The sequence below is a fragment of the Cavia porcellus genome, unplaced genomic scaffold (genome assembly GCF_034190915.1).
Source record: "Cavia porcellus strain 051 isolate PalLab524CR breed Dunkin Hartley unplaced genomic scaffold, mCavPor4.1 scaffold_33, whole genome shotgun sequence".
Taxonomy (NCBI): Eukaryota; Metazoa; Chordata; class Mammalia; order Rodentia; family Caviidae; genus Cavia; species Cavia porcellus.
The window spans coordinates 31750823-31770649 of NW_026947516.1; the positions used below are offsets into that span (position 1 = coordinate 31750823).

The window sequence follows — 19827 nt, forward strand, 5'->3', positions numbered from 1 at the left end:
GGAGGGTTACCGCCTAAAGGACTCACAGTTTACATACCAATAGAAACTGAAGCGCTTTGCAAAACTGCCCGGAAGAAACCAGTAACACTTTGCCTCCGGAGATTTAGAACAGCCCTCTCAAATCAAGTCCCTCCCTTTCGAAATCTGTCTTAAAGTGATACAGATGGGGGAAACAGAAAGAAGACAGAGAGAGAGAGAAAGAGAGAGAGAGAGAGAGAGAGAGAGAGAGAGAGAGAGAGAGAGAGAGAGAGAGAGAGATCGCGCGCAATAATAAATCGGCTTCAAAGAGAAGAAACGGAAAGGTTATTATCATAGTCTAGGCATCGCTCTCTGTACCTTTCTGCTTCCTAGAGAAATGGAACCGTAATTCTAGAGCGGCTAACGCAAGATTAGGTAAGCATCGAGATTTATCAGTCCACTTGTGCCTGGAAGGACAGATTCCCATTGTTGGAGATTTCCCAGGCTACTGTCCAAAAGATTCCCAGGCTACCCTCCGTTCTCTTCCGTCTTCTGAAAACTAAAACTCGCAAAGCGGTGGCTGGCTGTGGATTGGCTAGTACTAAAATATCCATTGGGTGGCAGTAATACTATCCTCTTTATGACTTGCAGCAAACCAGAGAATGCATTCAATCAAATGAACCGATCTTGTAGAAACACTGGAATCATTTATGCATTGCAGTTCCTCTTTCTTGTTTTTGCTCCTTCTTCCCTGGGATATTTTGAGTGGATTGTGGCTATAAATCAAGATCTCTTGCTATTCGTGGTTTGCTTGTCGTTTTCGCTCAGGATTAGTATCATTCAAGACAAACGAAAAGCTGCCTCCCCCCTCCCTCTTTTGAAAAATCATTTTTGGGGGCTGTTGAAGAGAGCTAGGACCCAGGAGACACCTTCCCAAACAGCAGGGGTTGTGTGCTTTCACATACCAGTACTGTACAAGGAAAACCCGTCGGATCTGTTATTGCGGGATACTTGTGAAATATACATAGGATTCTTTCTTATGGCTGCATCCCGGATCTGGAAATTTTACTTGGGGACCAGGCAGAATTGAAAGGCTACATGTATCCAGAAGATTTGCAAGCAAGACTCCGATTCTTGTGGTAGAGCTCACAGACTTCCTCACTTGTCAGCCTTTTTCCTTCCTTTTTTTTCTTAAAAAAAAAAAATTAGCTCCTTTTTTTCTGTGCTCTCCTCTCTCAGTCTCACCTTTTCTATCTGCTTCTTCTTTTTCTCTCCCAGTCTTTTTCCCCCTGCTCTGCACCTGGATTGTATCTTCACCAAACAATCGGGCACTTTGAGAACTAACTGGAGACAGTCTTGTAGGGGAAGATCTGTATGGAATTATCTGCTTTTATGGTGAACTTGGCATTTGTGAATGGGTATCTTGTTCACGATATTAATTGCTAGCAAAAACAAGAAAAAGAGCCCAGGAGTAAAACGTGGATTTTTCTGAATACGCATTGTGATGACCAGCAATTACCTTACCGACTAATATCCAGAGGAGAATAATTTGGAAGACAGTTGTGGGTAAGGTCATTTTATATATGCAAACCCATCAGTGGCATGAGCAAACTTGGGCGTTTGGAATAGGAATGGGTGACTTGGATGATTGCTGCATCGCACTGATGGCTGTGATGTGGCCGTTATTGGCACCGAAAGGAATAACTGCAGTTGGGTGTGTTGGTGTGTGTGCATGTGCGTGTGTGTATGTATGTGTGCCTGAATTCTGAGTTTAATTGAAAATAAATCAAAAGCATCACTCTCCACCTCCAATTATTTTGATGTGGCAGGGTGTCTTGAATCAATTCTGGGTAAACATTCTTTGTTTAGATGCAATATTTGGGGACTCTGCGTTCTGGAGGGGTAACAGCAGGAAAAGGAACACTTAGTAAAGAACCTCAGTTAAAATGAAATGAGCTACTCTTTATTCATTTTTAAAAATATGCTTTTAACTCAGTGCAGCATTCTGCTGCATTTCACAGCCGCAATGGGACCAGGGACATCCCACTTGTCAAGTTCCTAAACTTTAAGGTGATAATCATTGTTAATTGTTCACTAGGATGTGGTTATTGGTGATTATTAAGTGCCCGGACTACTTTTCTATCTATTGGATTATTAGTTGGAGTGTAAAAAAGAAAAGAAAAGAAAGGAAAAAGCCGAAAATGATGACAAAATAGAGACAAGTACGGCAACATTGTCTTAAATATGACCATAGTCCTTTCTTTCTCAAGTTCAATTGTCCAATAATATAATTATTTACCCAATACCCTAAATAGCTGAAGCTGAGACCCACGTGCAAGGAAGTCGAAGGTCTGGAAGCAGAGAGGATCCTTTTATTGCAATGCAGCCAGCTTTGGAAATGCAGGCAATTACATACTTCCTTTAACCTTAAGTTGAAGATTTGCCCTATCTACTATTTTACCCTTTTGGTAAAAAGTTAGAGACTAGAACACTAAGGATGCTTAAGTATATTGTGTCCTGGAAATGGGATAAAAAAAATCGATCTTGATGACGTGGTTCAGTGCACTGTACTGCAATGCTAAAGTCTCATATTCAGTACCTGTGGTAAGAGAATGGAGCATTTACATGTGTTATAAATCTCACCTGGTAGATTGATCCCGAGGGGAGGGGAGAAGATATGTGAATATGTAGGAAGATGGATGGAAGTCGTGCATAATCGGTGATTATGTAACTTCATTACATCAGTGAGCTTCAGTCAATGATAGTGAGTTGAAATGATTGTATAGAGAGAGACTCTATCACCCTGTTAACTTTTGAAGGTTTGTAATAGCTTACAAAGGAGGGCAGCAGGCAGAGACTAGTTCCAAGGGTCCTGTATACCTTGATCTCTTCAGCGAATTTAGCATGAGTTTTCTCACAGTGAGTTTCTGAGGGATAGCAGATCCTGTCAGCTTTAGGGCTGGACAGGAGCAATTTTAGCCACACCCGTGGAGAGTCCAAATGTGTCCGCAGTGTTTCACAAATGCCCCATTGAGTAATTGGGGCTGATGAGTCCAACCAAGGTCATAGTCCTTTTTTCTTATGATTGAAATATGTGACCCCAACTGAGTGGAAAGTTAAATCCATTGAAATGAAGATTGTGAAGGAAAAGACTATTTAGTGTCCTCTGTTGCATTTTTTTTTTTTTTCTGGTAAAGCTTGTTGCAGATTTTAGTCTGGTGGTTCCCTCATGAAAAAATGATGATTGTTTCCACTGCATGTCAGAAATGAGTGCTTTGTACCTTTATCTTTGCCATGACAACCTCTTTCTGGGCCATTTTAACCCTCTGGGAAAAGAAAAGTAAAAAGCTTTAAAGGTAATGATATTCTGTAAAATTAAAAAAGGAATGGCATCGGATTCATTATTAATGCAAATCCCAGAAATAAAGGGTAATACATTTTCAAGTTTTATTTACTGAAAACCTTACAAGACATGTTGCAGTCCCAGAGACTTTTACCATGATATGAGATAAATATACTGTGTTCATTGTACAGGGGAAAGAATACTGCAGAAGGAAATGTCATTCCTCCTTCACGTTTTATTTGAACTATGTTTTTTTAAAAAGCAGGTGCACATCAGCTTCTTTTGGTTTTTGATTCTTGTAGGATCCGTTTATTTCTCAATAGATCATATATTCACCAAAGAATGAAACTGCTGATATTTTAGCCCTGTTCAGTTAACTCTTATCATCTAGCTGTGCTGCTTATTTCCCACTGCATTTATTTTACAAAGAAGGCTAAATGACTTTTCTGTCAGCGAGATGAGATGATTCTACTTGTTTTTCTTTTATTTCACATAATCCATTTCCTTGCAATCCTGTGCAGTTGGGTGCAGGATCTAGATGCCCACTAAGTAACTTTGAAAAGGTTTTTTCTTCGCAAATCAGCATGGTGGGATTGTGGAGTGAAATTTTGAAGTCTGATATTTGAGGTGACTTTCTTATTTCTGCAGGACATGCCCAAACATTGATATACTGTGCCAGTGGGTTTGGAGATTTGGTGTTCATATTGTGTAGAAAATTGAATGTGAAGTTTAACTCCTGATTCCTTCCTTCAGGGGTCAGGGTAACACTACAGCTGCTTCCAGGCTGTTAGTCTTCAACAATGTGTAGAAATATAGTCTGCAATGATTTTCCCTGAATTTTTAATTTGAATATTTTATAAATGACTTCCTCTGTAGTTTTCTGATTTAAGCCACACATATGTTACCAAACAGGGCATACTGTGGAGGTTGGCAAAGCTCAATAAGAGATGGAGACAATACCAGAAAATAAAGGAAAAACAGTCTGTACAAAAAGAAACTGACCATGAGATATATATATATATATATATATATATATATATATATGACACCTTTTACTTGAAGACTGCATGTACTCATATTAAGAAAGACAGTTTCAATCATTTTATCGTTTTATGGCTCCTTATAACCTGTTACTTTCTTTAGGAAGAGGATTATGTAACCAAGCAAGGCAGGTTATGGCATTTTTCTTAAGTATCCTACAAATCAATAATAAAAAGCTTCACTTAATAGGTAAACATTCAACCATGAAGACAATGAATAATGTAAGGTATAATAGTATTCTTCTATTTTATACCTATTTTGTCAGCCCAAGTCATGCAGTTAGATGAGAAAATATTTGGCAAAAAGGAAAAATAGCATTTATCAATATGGAAGCTGCTAATTTTGTTTCCTAACCAGTTGCTTCAGCAAAGTCAGGAGATTTAGTAGATTAGTAATCACAGTATACCTGCAACTGGAGAAACTTTTAAATGGAATTTTTATTATCTTTGCAATGTCTAAGAACAAATCTGTGTTATTTTTAAATTAGTAATAGAGAAAACACTTTTAGAAACAGCTGACCTTTAAAAGATTAATTGAAGAATTATATTTCAAATATTTTGGTTTCTTATAAACTGCAGTATTTCACATATATTTTTTTCTGAAAAGAGATATGATCTTTGGTGTTCGATAAATCTCATGTTTTTATAAAGCTAACTATTTTATATAGTGTGGCAACCAAGAAGTGCTGATTAGCAAGGTTTAAAAGTAGCAAGTTTTCTGGTGATGCTAAAGTTATAAAGTGTAATTATAATAGCGCCATTGGGGGAGTTATAGATAAGGTCGTGTCAGCATTTTTAGTATTAACTTCCAATTCTATTTACATTAGACCTATCAGGAATCTCAAACTGGAAGGAGTCCAGCTCTTTGAGATATCAAGGCACTAGAGAATTTTGGGCTGAGTCAAAATTGTACTTAAGGGTCTGTTAGTTGCTACCCTTGTGACCTCTGGCACTGCACTTGATGTCTCAGTTCAGAGAATCATTAAAATAATAGAAGACTTACATGTTCCTCTAAAGAAACAGAATGATGCTGTCTGAATGCTTAATGCCATGGTGTACCTTAGAAATATATGAAATTAGTATTATTAAGGATTCCCTCAAGTCATATGAATTTAGGAAAGCTTTTTCATACACTATTTGTAAATCTTTATAGATAAATCTATTACCAAGTACAGTTAGCTGGTGGATAATTCTGTACTGACTTTCACTTCTCAGTTTTTTTCTCTCAGGAGTACTCATGAGAATACAGTTGTTTCAAGTAATTAAAAAATAGTTGCTTTTGAATAACATTTAAGGAGTGGTAACTAGAAGATCACATTTTTTAAAATGGCTCTGAATACTGAGGAGATTCTGTTTTGGGTACTAAGAGTATACAAATACACACAAATAAACACGATGCTACCACTTGAATTGGGTCAGTTGATCACAAAGCTTTCTCAGCTACCATTTCATTAGCAAATACATAATGGGTTGGAAGAGCAAATACAGTATAATTGTGGAAGTAACAACATAAAGATACCAATTCTGTTTTGAATTTTCTAGTTGCAATAATTGCTAATGTTCTTTAGGGGGAGGCAATCCCCCACATGTTACTACTAAAGCTGAATTTCTTTAAGGTTCAGGTATTTTAACAAAAACAACAACAACATATATATATATATATATATATATATATATATATATATATATATGAAGAGTGTAGAAGTGAGGTGAGCTTTTGTACATGTCTTTAAGTGACTGGATAGATAGGCTGAAAATGAGATTTTATGTTTTGGATAAGGGAGAATTGGAAAGTGAAAAATTTGTTCTGTAAGAGGCAAATAAATGTACATGGACTTAAAGAACTTTTATGTTATATAGCAATCACTTCTTGCTAAATTCCCAGTGTCTTCCTTTTTTGTTAAGGATCCTCAATATTTCTTTGTTTCACGTGAATTTGATCATGCACATTTACCAGACTCAACTGATGCCTCTGAATGGCAAATCTTTTCTTGATTTATTGTTTTTAGAAATGTGTATACCTTATATATTATAGAAACACTTTAGATTTTTAGGAGATTTAGAAAGGAATGTAATAGGATTGTAGCCTGGCTTGTTTGTTTGACAAATTCAGCTTATCGACTTACAAATATGCTTTTAATTTTCACCCAGAGAATGCCACCCTGGAGTGTCCTATACTGTACATAGTATTCCATTAAAGACCAACCACATGGCTCAGTGGACCTACCCTTGCTGCTTACCTTGAACATTGACTTACTATAAAAAACCTTAATTGGCATGCTTTTTGATCCCCTTCTATAGAAGTAGTATTCAAGTACCAAGAATTTAAGAATCCTAAGGATTTTCCCTACAGAAAAATACAACCATGTGTCCTGGTGTTGTTTTCCTATTGTACTATCTGAAATTGTTAGGCAGTGAACTGTGGATAAAGCAAAAGGAGAAAGCAAAGCAATTCATATTTTACTTCTGAAAATTTTACTTTGCCTGTTTTCATGTAAAAGTAACCTTTTTTTTAATTGCAAGCTCTGCCAAAGGCATGTTATGTACATCAGTGTGTATGTATGTATGTATGTATAATACAAGAAATGATACTTTTTGCTCCTTTGCTCTATAGGAGCTACAGGGTAACAGCATAAATTTAAGCATAAAATTAGACTATACTTTGTAATACCAAGTCAAGATATTGTGTGGAGTTTGGCTTCACTGAAAAAAGGAAATTGACTGTGGATTGTGATCACATAATTATGTATCTTATCCTTCATGTGAATTATAATAAATCAGTGTTGGAATACTCAGAATTATTCTTAGTGATCTCATTTATTGATTGAAGTAAATTAATCGATATATTTTTACCTTTACCAAAGTTTACATCTAATAGAATTATGAGAGTATAGTGATCTTCATCATTTTCTGGTATTTAAATTTAAATAAAAATAAATGTTATTTAAAAAATTAAAAACCACTTATTATAGTTCTACTTTTTATGTCAGTTGATTAAGGAAATGAATAATAAGAACAATTATGAAAATGTGAATTCTTCTAAAATGAGATTTCTTCTAAAAGTGAATTTACAGTAAAATGAAAATCCATTCTTTGCATTGCATTATTTATTCTATCTACCATTTTTAGAGTGTATGTAGGTTCCGGACTCCTTGAGGGTAACTATTGAAGCCTCACCAAATAAAAATCTATATATCTTGTGCCAGGATACTTAACATTGTACATGAGCATGAATCAGGCTTATCTTACATAAAACATGAAAAGCAAATTTGTATTGTAATGGTTTGGGGCTCAAAGAAGTGGAATCTGGGGCTGGATATACTTGGGGTATATATTTATTTGAAACATGAATTTAAAGTTCCAACATAGGTAATCTCTGATTCAGATTTTAGGATTAAAGGATTGTAACTTAAAGTCACTTACTATTAAAGTAATACCTCGTTAGTACAAATATTGTTTTTATTGCAGCCAAAGTAAAAATGAATCATTATAAATATACCCAGAATAATTGATGTAGCTTCATAAAAATCTAACGGAATTATGTATAGGGTAGGAAAAAAGGATTCCACATTATGTCACTTTAGACAACAGAGAAGCCATGAACCACAAAAGTGAAGTTTCTAAGGACTTAATAGTGTATTGGCTCTCCCAGAATGCATGAATCTTGTTTGTTGGTAGGATACAAAACCTCAGGTGGGCTATCTTTTTTTTTTACCTAATTATGTATTGTTGGTCTGAGGATTGAACTCTGAACTGCATATACATTAAGCAAGTACTATGTACCACCGAACTACAGCCCAAGCATTCATTTGGGTATGTTAAGCTCATAACAGTATGTCCTGGCATACCCAAGGTTTTTTTTTATAGTGTAACATAAGAAATATAATTGTTCTAATTGGGCTAATAGTAGCATATCTCATCAGTTGGCCTCCAGTTCACTTTGTTGGACTTGTGATTTCTTCTATGATTACCTCATTCATAATATGTGGACTTTCTATTTTTCTTTATTCACATTGTATCATCCTTGATCTTATTACCCCTCCAGACACATAATACAAAGAAGAGTTAGAATAATAGGTCACTGATGGGCGTCCATGCTTTTTCCATACCATTGTTTTTCTGGCTAGCTTTGGACTACTCCTGCCTCATGCAGGGAATTGCTTTTTAGAACTTTCCTCTCTTCTGATTTTCCTAGTAATTCCACCCTTGATATCCCTGGTAGTTTTTGATGGTCATCATTGGCTTAATGTGGCAGGCTGTTTTCTTGTTTCCAGAAGATTCCACTAACATTTTTAGGCTCACTCCACTCCACTTTAAGGAGATAGAATTCTTCACCTACTGGATCATTTTGCTTACACAGATAACCACAAATGTCATTAGCTTTTTTTTTTTTTTTTTTTTTTTTTTTTTGAGTCAAAAAATAGCTTCAGTGGATTCCATTTTAAATGATAAGGTGGAGAGAAGGCTGTGAAGGACATACTTTCAATCAGATTGGAGCTTGCAGGGTACTCCAGACTTCCTGAGTAAGCAGCTGCTCACAAAGTTGTATAGAGAAATAACACTGGCTATGAATACTATGACGCTTGCAGCCTCTTCGCCAACTTTATTTCAGAACAGACACAGCCCGGGGAGATAAATACAGCAGTAAAAATGGGAAGCAGAGAGGCTTCAAATGGAACCAGGTATTTTGTGTAAACAAAGCTTCATGTGGCCGAGAGAGACAATTTGAATGTAACAAATGAATCTGTTGGCTCTCAGTGTTTGGGTTTTGAATGCCCCTGTTAAAGTCCCTAATTGTTCTCACCATGACAGAACTATTGAATGGTACTCAAGAGGCACCCAGCTCCACAGTGTGAAGAATAGATGCATTCAAGGGGTCTCTGGGGGTTTGGGACTGCTGCTTTTCCTTGTCGGGATTCTCCTACAGGGCCTTTAATAACACAGTCACAGAGTAAGCTGCTCATGTCAGTGGGTGAGCACTTCTCAAGTGAGTGAATACTTTAGTTTAGCTCCAGGGGAAAGTGGCTGTCTTATTTTCGGGGTGCAGCATGTCATCGGTAAATTGTTACCCAAACAAATGCTAAGCATTTACATACAGCAGATCAGTTTTACATCTATGTTTTCCAAAATATATTCAACATTATATGTTGAGACAAAAGGTTCTGATTTTGGAAAGCAACAAAGGAAAACCAAGTAATAAGGGGAAGAGGATAAATATCAAGTGGTTATAGCCTACAGATGGACTAAAGGAAAAATGGCTGCCTTACCTTTCTTTCTTTCCTCCTTCCCTCCCTCCCTCCCTCCCTCCCTCATTTCCTTCCTTCCCTCAACTGTCACTGCCACCATAATTATTTAAGAGCCTCCACTGTCTAGAAGGCAATGGGTAGAGAGATGAGTAATGTCACATGTTTGGACATTAAGAGTTTAGACAGGGTATGGATAAATAACATCATGCATCACTACAATTCAAGAAAGTTTACCATGCATACTTATATGAAAGGTGCAAAGTACAGTACATGCTCAGGAAGGGGTCAGGACAAATGTACAGGAAGGGACTGGAAGTGGCTTGCTAAAGGAGGCAGGTTTTATGCTGGAATTTTGGACTTAACATTGGTGTGCAGAAGGAACAGCATTGTGAGTAGAATGGAGAACAAAAACAAATGTATCGTAAATAAGACCAAATAGAGTATGGTTACGGGACAGTCAATATTCTAGTTTTCCCAGAGGATATCCTGTGGGGCATAGGAAGATAAGGTTAGAGTTTCAAGGCTCCAGGTCTGGAAGGCAGGAGCCAATGGAGTATACCAGCATACCAAAAGCAACATTTTACAGCCTAGTCAGATTTAAGCTCTAGGAAGAAGGGGAACAGACAGAATCTGTATCTCCTGCCTATGTTTGATTCTTAATTTTGTGAAGTTACCAAGGCCTTCTGAGTGTTGCTTTACGGTAATGGTAATTTTCCTCAGGTTGAAACCTAATCCTCAAGCAGTCATCATTTGGCATCTTATTTCCTTTTTTGTTTCCTTCTAAAACAGAACTAACACTGATAGATAAACACAGAGGTAGGAGTTAAAATTTAGCTTAAGGGGAGAAAAAGCAGGTGTCACTATGTTGTAATGGGACCCATCCATTCAAACCACCCTTGCTTATTATTAGTGTAAGCTATCTCATGCTGTAGCAAAAATGTCACGGTTTAGGTGTAATTCTTGCATGAATACACTTGAGAATATTTAAACTATTTGTTTTTTGGTGTTGTTGTCTTTTTCTGTGAGTCTTTTTTGAGACAGTGTTTCACTTTGCAGTTCATGCTGGCCCTGAACTTGCTTTGTAGCCTATCTGCCCTTGAACTTACAGCAATCTTCCTGCCTCATCCTCTCAAATTCTAGGACTATAGAGGAGTGTACCACCACATCTGGATAAAGTATTTCTTCACAGTGATGGCAATGGTAAAGGGACCATAAAGTGGCAATTCCTTTGGAAAGAACAGGAAATTGAGAAAAGCAAGGAAGGAAAAAAAAGACAAAAAGAAACAAAGTTTTTCTATAATGGCAAGAGGGAAATATACATTCTCAAATGATTTTGTGCTAAGTTCGTGTGGAGGAAGAATACTGCATTCTTGTATAATATGCATTTAATAATAAAATAATAGGAATTATTCCTAGCAGGTGCGAAATGTTGCTAACTGCCAATAATTATAACAATATGCAATTGTAAATGAAAATGAAACAGAACCTCCTAGTAATAAAAACACTCTCTTGCTAGTTTAATCCAAATTCTTTCCCTTATTGAATACTTTTATCTTTACTTCTAATATGTTAAAAACTATATATATATATATATATATATATATATATATATATATATATATTGTTTCTTTTGTACTCTGAAGTGGTTCCACAATGAAATTCTAATATGCTAGAATATGGCCAAATATTGAAGAGGAAGTGAAAAAGGATGCAGTTTACTTAGGCACAAACTAAATATTAGTGCATCTTCCTTTTGATTTACACAAAACACAAGTCCCACAATATAGCTGTTGTCAAAACTCATTCCCTTAGGCTTGAAGATGCAATGATTCAGTGTTGGAACTCTGCATAGGAATTTATACTTCAAAAAACTTTTGAGGTCAGGGAAAGCGCCAGGGCAGTCCTTGGAAGAACTTCAACAGAAATCTCTCAGTCTCTGGCACTATTCCTTTTTTCCATCTAGCGTATTTTATAATGGAGACGTGAAGTTTCTCAATATTTTCTAAAATGCTCAGCCAACTCACTTCCAACTATCAAAATTTGATGTTCATTCCCATCACAGCACAAAAGCTTAACCCTCTCCTATTTTGAATGTCTGGCCTTAGTAAGTATTCTCATTCAATACCAATCAGAATCAGACTTGCTCTTTCAAATATGTATTTTACTTGATTAATTCCTTCACATGAATGCCCAAGATACGCTTTTTGAGACCCTCTGTTCTAAGGATACTGCGTAACACAAACTGAAGATGTTCAAGGTTGTTTTTACCATCAGAACCTTCTGGATCAGTGAGGAAATATGTTGAATTAATTTCTCTGGAAACAAACACTGGAGTGGAGGATTCTGTGTGAAAGATATAGTGGTTTCTCTGAGGCAAAGGGAGAAAATGAGCACATCGTGATTATACTGGGGGTCTCTGTAGTTTCCATGGGAATGCAGGAGTTTTGATGGTCTTTCCATTTTTCCCAAATTAAGTTCAGGAATTGGAGTCTTCTATTTCTACATCAGGCACAACGGCCTGAATATTGCTGTGGGCAGGGCAGTTCTTTGCAGGTAAGGGCGATTCCTGGATTCCACTGTGAGTTAGCAGCAGTAGCATGGTTATACAGCTCTGTAGAGGAGAATGAATGGAAAATGGTGTTTGGAAGCTCTGACAAGTATATGATATTCCTCTGTCCTTGAGTTGTGCTACAGTAATACCATAAGAAGGGGAAGATATAATCTTTAACATTATTACAACGGGACAGAGAAACTAAATATCACTGATTAAGAAAAATTTGCTCTATGTAGTTTTACTTCACTAAATATGACATTTTGGGGGAGGAATATACTTTAATCTACAAAATGATTAGTCCTGCTGTAGTTTAATGGGTCTATCTAGTGATCTCCTGTGTGCCCTGAACTTCCAAATGGAGAGAAGTTGTTGAAAATCTATGTGTGGAGAATTTATGCAAGACTTTTTTTCTTTAGTTTTTTGTGCAGGATTTCAAGGTTAAGGAGAGAATTTCCTGGTCAGAGCAGGGGAGCGGGGATCAGAGAGCATCTGGGAAATGTAAGATAGGCAAGTGGGCTGAGTTTTCTGAATTCTAAGGATAATGAGATAGTTGTTTGGGTTGCACAGGTAATGTAGGGGTTGCAAATATATTGGCAGAAGGTGCACACTTGATGAGCTGAGTGGTAGTGGAATGAGTTGAATGTAGATTTACCAGTACTGAACAGACAGTGAAGGTTGTGTTTTCTTAGCACTTGCCTAGATGAGGTTTGCGTTAGGTGGGAGGAGGGAAGACTGGTTTCAGATATGATGAATTTAAAATCATAGAAAGAAGATCTCCTACAGTTCATTTTTTTACTGCAAGTTTCATAGAAAAGTGTTCTCTTTTATAAAACATGGAAATATTAATTTCCTTCCTTAATCCAAGGAAAGTGTCATTTCTTAGATTTTAAAATGCTTTCTTTAGCCCTAGTGAAATGATAGGAATACATTATATTTTTTTTTTTTCTGTGAAGACATTCAATCAGGTTGAATACACAAAACATAATTTTGCCAGTAATTTTTAAAAATAGTGGCTGCTTCTAAATGTGCAACCATTCATTAAATCATAGAAAATTTGAATAGGAATGAACTCAGTACACGCCCCTGCAGATAGATGAAATTTTTCCACAACAACTCTAATAATTATCCATGAACAAATGTCACTTTAATAAACAACCACTTGTACTATTTTTCTCTTAAATTGATCTGACATTTGACTAAAAGATCAGCTCATTTCAGTTCAACAAATACTCCCAGATTTTCTACCTACTTCACGTTTAATGCAAATAGTAAACTAAAAGGAACAATTTACTGACAAAGCAACAGAAGGTGTATGCCTTTAAGTATTTAATTTGTTTCTTAAAAAAAGCAATCCTCACTATCAATACCATACTTGCTCTAAAACATTTGATCTGTTTTATTCTGTGGTCTTGGCATTTTTTGAAACACAAAATGTAGAGCTTTTAAAAGACCAATAATTCTACGATGACAGTACTCTTTTTCCATTATAAAATTGCCCTTGCATTTATAGATCTAGGCATTTTATTTTTTAAAATACAAATTATCAAGCGTTTAAGGAGATTGCATCATGTCTATATATTTACTATATATTTTTGTTCATTGTATATGTGTTAAAGTTCCAGGTTAAAAAAAGTTTTCTGTTTTTACTGATTGCATCACATTGTTTGTGTGCTGTGCACTTTTCTCTTTATCCTCATGGTTTGGAGATAATGAGGTTTTGTTCTGGTACATAATGCTATGTCGCTTATAGTAGGTAAGTGATGTTATTTTAAGTTTTCTACTCAAAAGAGCTATGTAGGTGGTATGGGAGATGAGTGATGACTATTGGAACAGACTGTGCATCAGAAGTTATTTAAACTTCATCAACATTTGCAAGTTAAAAAAAGAATTATTTCCTGTTTCCAGTGTTAAAATTAACTTTAATTTCTTAATCTTATAGGCAAAAAATTGGGGGTTATTCTCTAAGCGTATTCCTTGGATGACCAATTTCCTGAATTTGAAGTTTTAACTCCTACAAGATCTAAATTCATCCTTTATTAGTTTTAGAAATTCTGCAAGCCCAATCTTTTTAGGTTTAATGTTATTGTTGGCTATGATTACAAAAGAACAAAAATACGTATGATAAAGTCTCATATTAACAACACAAGTATACTAAGGAAATTGAGAGTTGAGTTTAACTTCATTGAATCATTATTTAAATCACAGAGCTTAACTAGATCTGGCTATTATAATTAAATTCTTACCACTCCAAAAAGGAATTGAAGCATGCAAAGTGTGTATTTTCTTATACAGATGTTTGACTTTGAGAGTGCAACTTTGGAATTGCTTCACATCTAAGAACAGTGTCTTAGAAAGCTTGTTTCTATGAGAACAGTTCTAACTATGTATTGGGATGATTGAAGTCTGACATAAGTTACAGCAATTTACAAAAGGAACTAATTCTAATTTCTGTGTCATCGTCCTTGCTACTACCATCACCATTGTTTTCACTGTCATCATTATTAAAGCTCAATATTAACACATTCCATTAAAATGTAACTGTATAGATGAGGACTCTGACCTTTGAATATAATGAGTTTAAAGACTATTGCTTCTGGAAAAGATGTCAGGTATGTGGATTTTGCTTGTGACATATTTGTTGTCAGTTTAAACAACTCTCCACTTTTCCCTTTGATACCTAAGAGAATGCTTTCCCAGAGGACAACTCAATATTGTTGAAAAATGGGAGAGAGTAAGGAGTAAGGGAAATAGTAAGGAATTTCCTAAAATCTCTTGGTTTCAGCAAGATAGTGAGAAAAAAGGAGTATAGCTAAGCAATATACCAAATCCATCTTGATATATATGTGGCATTTTTACTTAAAGGTTTTGTTTAATGCATTGCTAGTTGGTGGTGAAAGAAAAGTTTATTCTTCTAGGAGCTGTGCAAGGCTCAACACGTATTAGATTTAACAAGTCAGTTGATAAAATTTTATGGAAAGCGTAATTGAGGACTTAGAATCCATGATTATGTCAATAATGCAGAAAACAATCTTTGAGGATCATTAATCTATTTTTTTGAAGCTATCAAAAACAGCAATAGATTAGGTCCTATAGTTAAGTGGTACTGTATTTGTATAAATTAGAAGATAATAAAACTTCTCATGGTTTTTTAGCTTCTTAGCTTTTATTCCCTATCACTTATTTACCCTCTACGTAAGTATCCATTAAGAGTAAGGTATAAAATAATTTATTTCAATTTTAGCACTTTCATAGCATTAATATAGCCTCTCCTGATTGCAGAAGACATCATGGTATAATAGGATTTACACTGAATCAAGGCATGTTTGAATTTCAGTTTGGGCTTTGACATTTACTGACTGTATAATCCTTGACAGCTTACTTATTGAATTATAACTTTGGTTTCCAGAAATCCAAAAAGAATTTCTAATTCTAGAATTATGGGGCAAGGGTGTGAAGTACTATTTGTAAAGCATATAGAGGGCAGTGCTTGACAAAGTATACTTACATAATACATGCCAATCCTTGTCTTCATATTTTAACATTGTGTTACATACTTTGACATACTGTTAAAATATCACAGTAAGACCATTGTTTAGTCACTCTACACCGTGGTCAATTTTCTATCATCATTTTCCTTAACCTGTAAGTAGCATTTATACATTTTTTCTCCTTGGTACATATTCTTCACTCAGCTTTCAGGATAGCACAGAATCTTGGTTTCATTTATATTTCATTGCTTACTCTTTTATAGTGTCCTTTGCTGGTTTCTTTTTCCCTTCTCTGCTTTTTAAGTTAGAATGCTGTCACTTCTGCTCCTGGTGGACTTCTCACTCTGTACTCATCCCTGGGATTTCACTCCTGTCTCCTCCCGACTTAGTCTCTCTGCTAATGCCAAATGTGTGTATCTAATGGCTCATTTGATATCATCTCCTTAACCTTGGCCATGTTTTGTCTAAAGCAGAAATTCTCTTTTCTCTAATATATCTAATTTATTCACAGTTTTCCCACTTAAACTGATAATAATTTTCTGCTTCTTTGGCTTTTTGTGAAATGAAAAAGGAAATATGCATCATTTCTCTGTCTCTCTGTCTCTGCCTCTCTCTCTCTCTCTCTCTCTCTCTCTCTCTCTTTCTCTCTCTCTGCACATGCAATGTCACCAAGTCCTGTTTTGTAGTATCTTGACCCTCATCCAAAATTTAAACATTGTTCCTAGCATCTATAGATATCATACTTGTCACTCTATTGTGAAGATTATTGATGTGACTTGGAGTGGAAACAAAAGTCTTAGAATGACAAAGTATACTTTGTCATAGTGGCTTATACTTCTTCCTTGATTTCATTTCTCTTAGTTATCCAGACTTTTCTTACTTTCTCATTTCTTGCCAGCCTCAATTTTCTATTCTTTAAATTGATTGGCAAAGTACTGGCTTAGGGCCTTTGCAATGGGTATTCCCATTGTCTGGGGCATTATTTACTCAGAACTCTTTAGCAAATTTACCTTCATCATTTTTGTCTAGTATCCAGTTTCACCTTTTATGTGAGACCTACCCTAACTGCACCCTCTAAAATTACAGCACAGCTACACCCACACGATTCTATTCTGTAATTCTTTGAGGTTTTTCCTACATTTTAGTATTTTTCATTAAAATACTTATTATGCTTATTGTTTATTCCAAGAGATTTAACTCCACAAAAGTGGGAATCTTTGGTCTTTTAGCTCATTGAGTTAACCCAAGCAATGAGTACAATGTCAATTTGGTGAAAATTATTTAATGAATACATAGTTACAAAAGGAGACAATAATTATCCTTTCCCCCCTTTTTTGTCTTTTTGAGGCAGGGTCTCACTATGCAGTTCAGGCTGGCCTTGAGCTCACTTTGTAGCCCAGGGTGGTCTCCAACTTGCAGCAATCCTCCTGCCTCAGCCTCCTGACTGCTGGGATTACAGGCATGAGCTACCATGCCCAGCACAATTATCCTGCTTAGTGGTACTTTTCAGAAGGTTTAAATAAGATAATGTCAAATTATTTTATTACAGAGCATGACTAATTAATGACTTAATAAATGGTGGATGTTAATTACCTCATCACAGTTATTTCATGTATTATATACCAAAAAGTTAAAATATTGCAACATGGACACTTTCTCCCAATTCAAAGTTCACCAATAACCATGAGAACAGAATATCTACTATCAACATACACAACTTTATTTTATTAGGTTTATCTAAATAAAGACAAAGTCATGCATGCATTCATGTGTCAGGGAAATAAATTGACATTGTTCTTTTTGTTTAAACCAATTAAACTTCATATAATTGGAAAGTTAGTAATAAATACTTTGTAATATGGATCATTTTAAAACTTTCACAAGATGATTTATAAGATTACGGAGAAGTCTCCACAAAGTAAGTAGCTTAAAAATGATGTTCTCACTCTACATTTTATTTTGTGTGCATTTTAATAAGTAACCGATTTTCTTTTTTTATTCCAATGACAGTTTACATTGTTAAAAATATTTATTAATTTTACTTTTTATTCTGTCTCCATTTTATAAACAGAAAAAGTAAAAATAATTGTTGTGAAGGTTTTTTAATGACTATCAAAAATATAGCTTTACTATTGTGGGATTCAATAGAAAATAAATGCTTTCTTTTTACATCCTTATTTGGCAAAACATTGAAAAACAGTTACAACTGAAAGCTTTTTGTAAGTCAAGACAAAGAGTATTATTTTTTAATATTGAATGAATGTTCTTGTTTTGTTTCTTATCCATCAATTGCCTATTTTAATCAAATATATTCATTCTTCTGTTTCATTCATGGCTTAGTATTTTCCAGAGAATTTACCAATGTTTACTTCATTCCAAGCATTGGCTAAAATATGTAATGACAAGATGTCCCCCAGGTTTGTTCTGTAAGTCATTGATTATAGATGCAGAGGGTTATATGAAGTATAGAGTGAATTGTAAGCACATCTATCTATCTCTTTGTCTATCTATAGATCTCTCCATCCATCGATTATCTTTTACTAAAGTGTTTCTTGTGATTCTAGAATTCTCTAAACAGGTAATTTGTGAACAAATTTATTTCTTTTTGTTGTTCATTCATTCCCTTGGGTATTCACAATAGAGCTTCATTTCTTTTTTCAAGCTTGAAATGGTCAAATGTGCACCTCTTCCTGCTTACGTGCATTAATTTTCTTAACACCAGAATAACGGTGACAAATGGAAGGAGGTGAAAAGAGAAGGGAATACTTCTCCTAATTGCCTGGATGCTGCTTTAGATCTAAATGTTGTAAGTTTTCTTCTAACTATTTTAGAAAAAACAATTTTTTCTAGCATTTTTACTGCCACTCATGCCTACTTCACTTTGTTACTCCTCTGCTAGTTGTGGGTGGATAGAGTTTGACTATTTCAGAATAGTTACTAGTGGGTGGGTTCAAGAATCTCTAACGGGTTGAGAAAAAAGCCATGTTCATATAGATAGTGATCCTTCTATTAAAATCTAGGGAGTGAGTAATATTTAATAGCTATGTTCACCACGCACATAGCAGAGTCCATCTGTACAGAAACTGATGGTATCTAAAGAGAATTCCATGGGAACTTTGGATTTCTGGTATAGGATATGTTAGCAGGAATTTTGATCTACAAAATTTGATTTTGTTACTTGGTAAAGAGAGTTTCTCTCCTGAGGGCATGACATGGACTTGGCAGCCTATGGGTCTACACAAATATAAGATGTTAGAAATCTGTCAAGCTTAGCTTTCCTACTGCAGCAGATCATAGCACACAGCTTTAGGGCCTTGTGTACATTGCTTTGACTACAGATGTAATGCCTTTAGTTTCACTGACTTTAAACTGTGGATAACTGCGGGAAGGGTAGTCATATGAACAATTTAGCTGCCAACCAAATGCATTTTCTTTTCTGATCTGAAATGCAGTTTCTTTTTACATGTTATCAATAAAGAGCTGGTAACAAGTGAGTTGTATACACACTGAAAGAGCATTAAATTTAGAGAAAACTTTATGTATGGCAAGGCCACTGGAAATAATGTCATTCAAAATATAGCTAACTTTATTAGATTGTTCTTGAAACATTATTTAATATATTTGAATCACAATGAATTTTAAAAAGATGCCATTATATTCTCACTTTCTGTCTTTTTTGTACTAGGAAAAAGGTCTTACATTAATTTTTTATTGCTTACCTTAGCTTTCAGAGACTGGCTTGTCTTTGCTGTTCATGACCCACCTTATAACAGTAGGCTTCTATCAAAATGTGAGTTGCAGGAGTTGAATGATAACTTTTGCCAAAAGTGTCCTAGTAGTCAAATACATGTATGCTTTGTAATATCATCCCAAAAATCAAAATACTAAGACAATTAAAGGTTGAAATGATTTGAGATAAAGAACCTATTTTAAAAGAATATTTTACTTTCACTTTAAAGGCAAGGTTTAAGACCAAATTGGACATAAATTAGATATACATTTTAGTGAGGGAAGTAGAGAAAATGCTAAACAATTTGGAAAAAAAGGATATTTAACTCATCACAACATCTGTAAAAGATGATTTTCCCTTGTTCTTTAAAAGTGAGGATAAAGTTACATATAATATATAGTACTAAATTCAGACTGACATTAAAGATGTGAATGTTTTAAATAAGCGACATATTTTAATTTGAAAATT

General features: G+C 35.1%; 1 protein-coding gene across 3 annotated transcripts in view; it reads left to right on the forward strand.

Moving 5' to 3' along the window:
• Positions 1-221: 221 nt before the first annotated feature.
• The window catches only part of Il1rapl1 (interleukin 1 receptor accessory protein like 1), a 1239862-nt gene continuing 1220256 nt past the window's right edge, over positions 222-19827 (forward strand). The window contains exons 1-2 of one of the 3 annotated variants that reach the window (XM_063243101.1): positions 419-1122; positions 1237-1524. The gene's annotated coding sequence lies outside the window, so the exon portion shown is untranslated. Of the gene's footprint in view, positions 394-418; positions 1525-19827 lie in introns of those variants that run through there. The other 2 variants (XM_063243102.1, XM_013146969.3) reach the window with 2 other exon arrangements.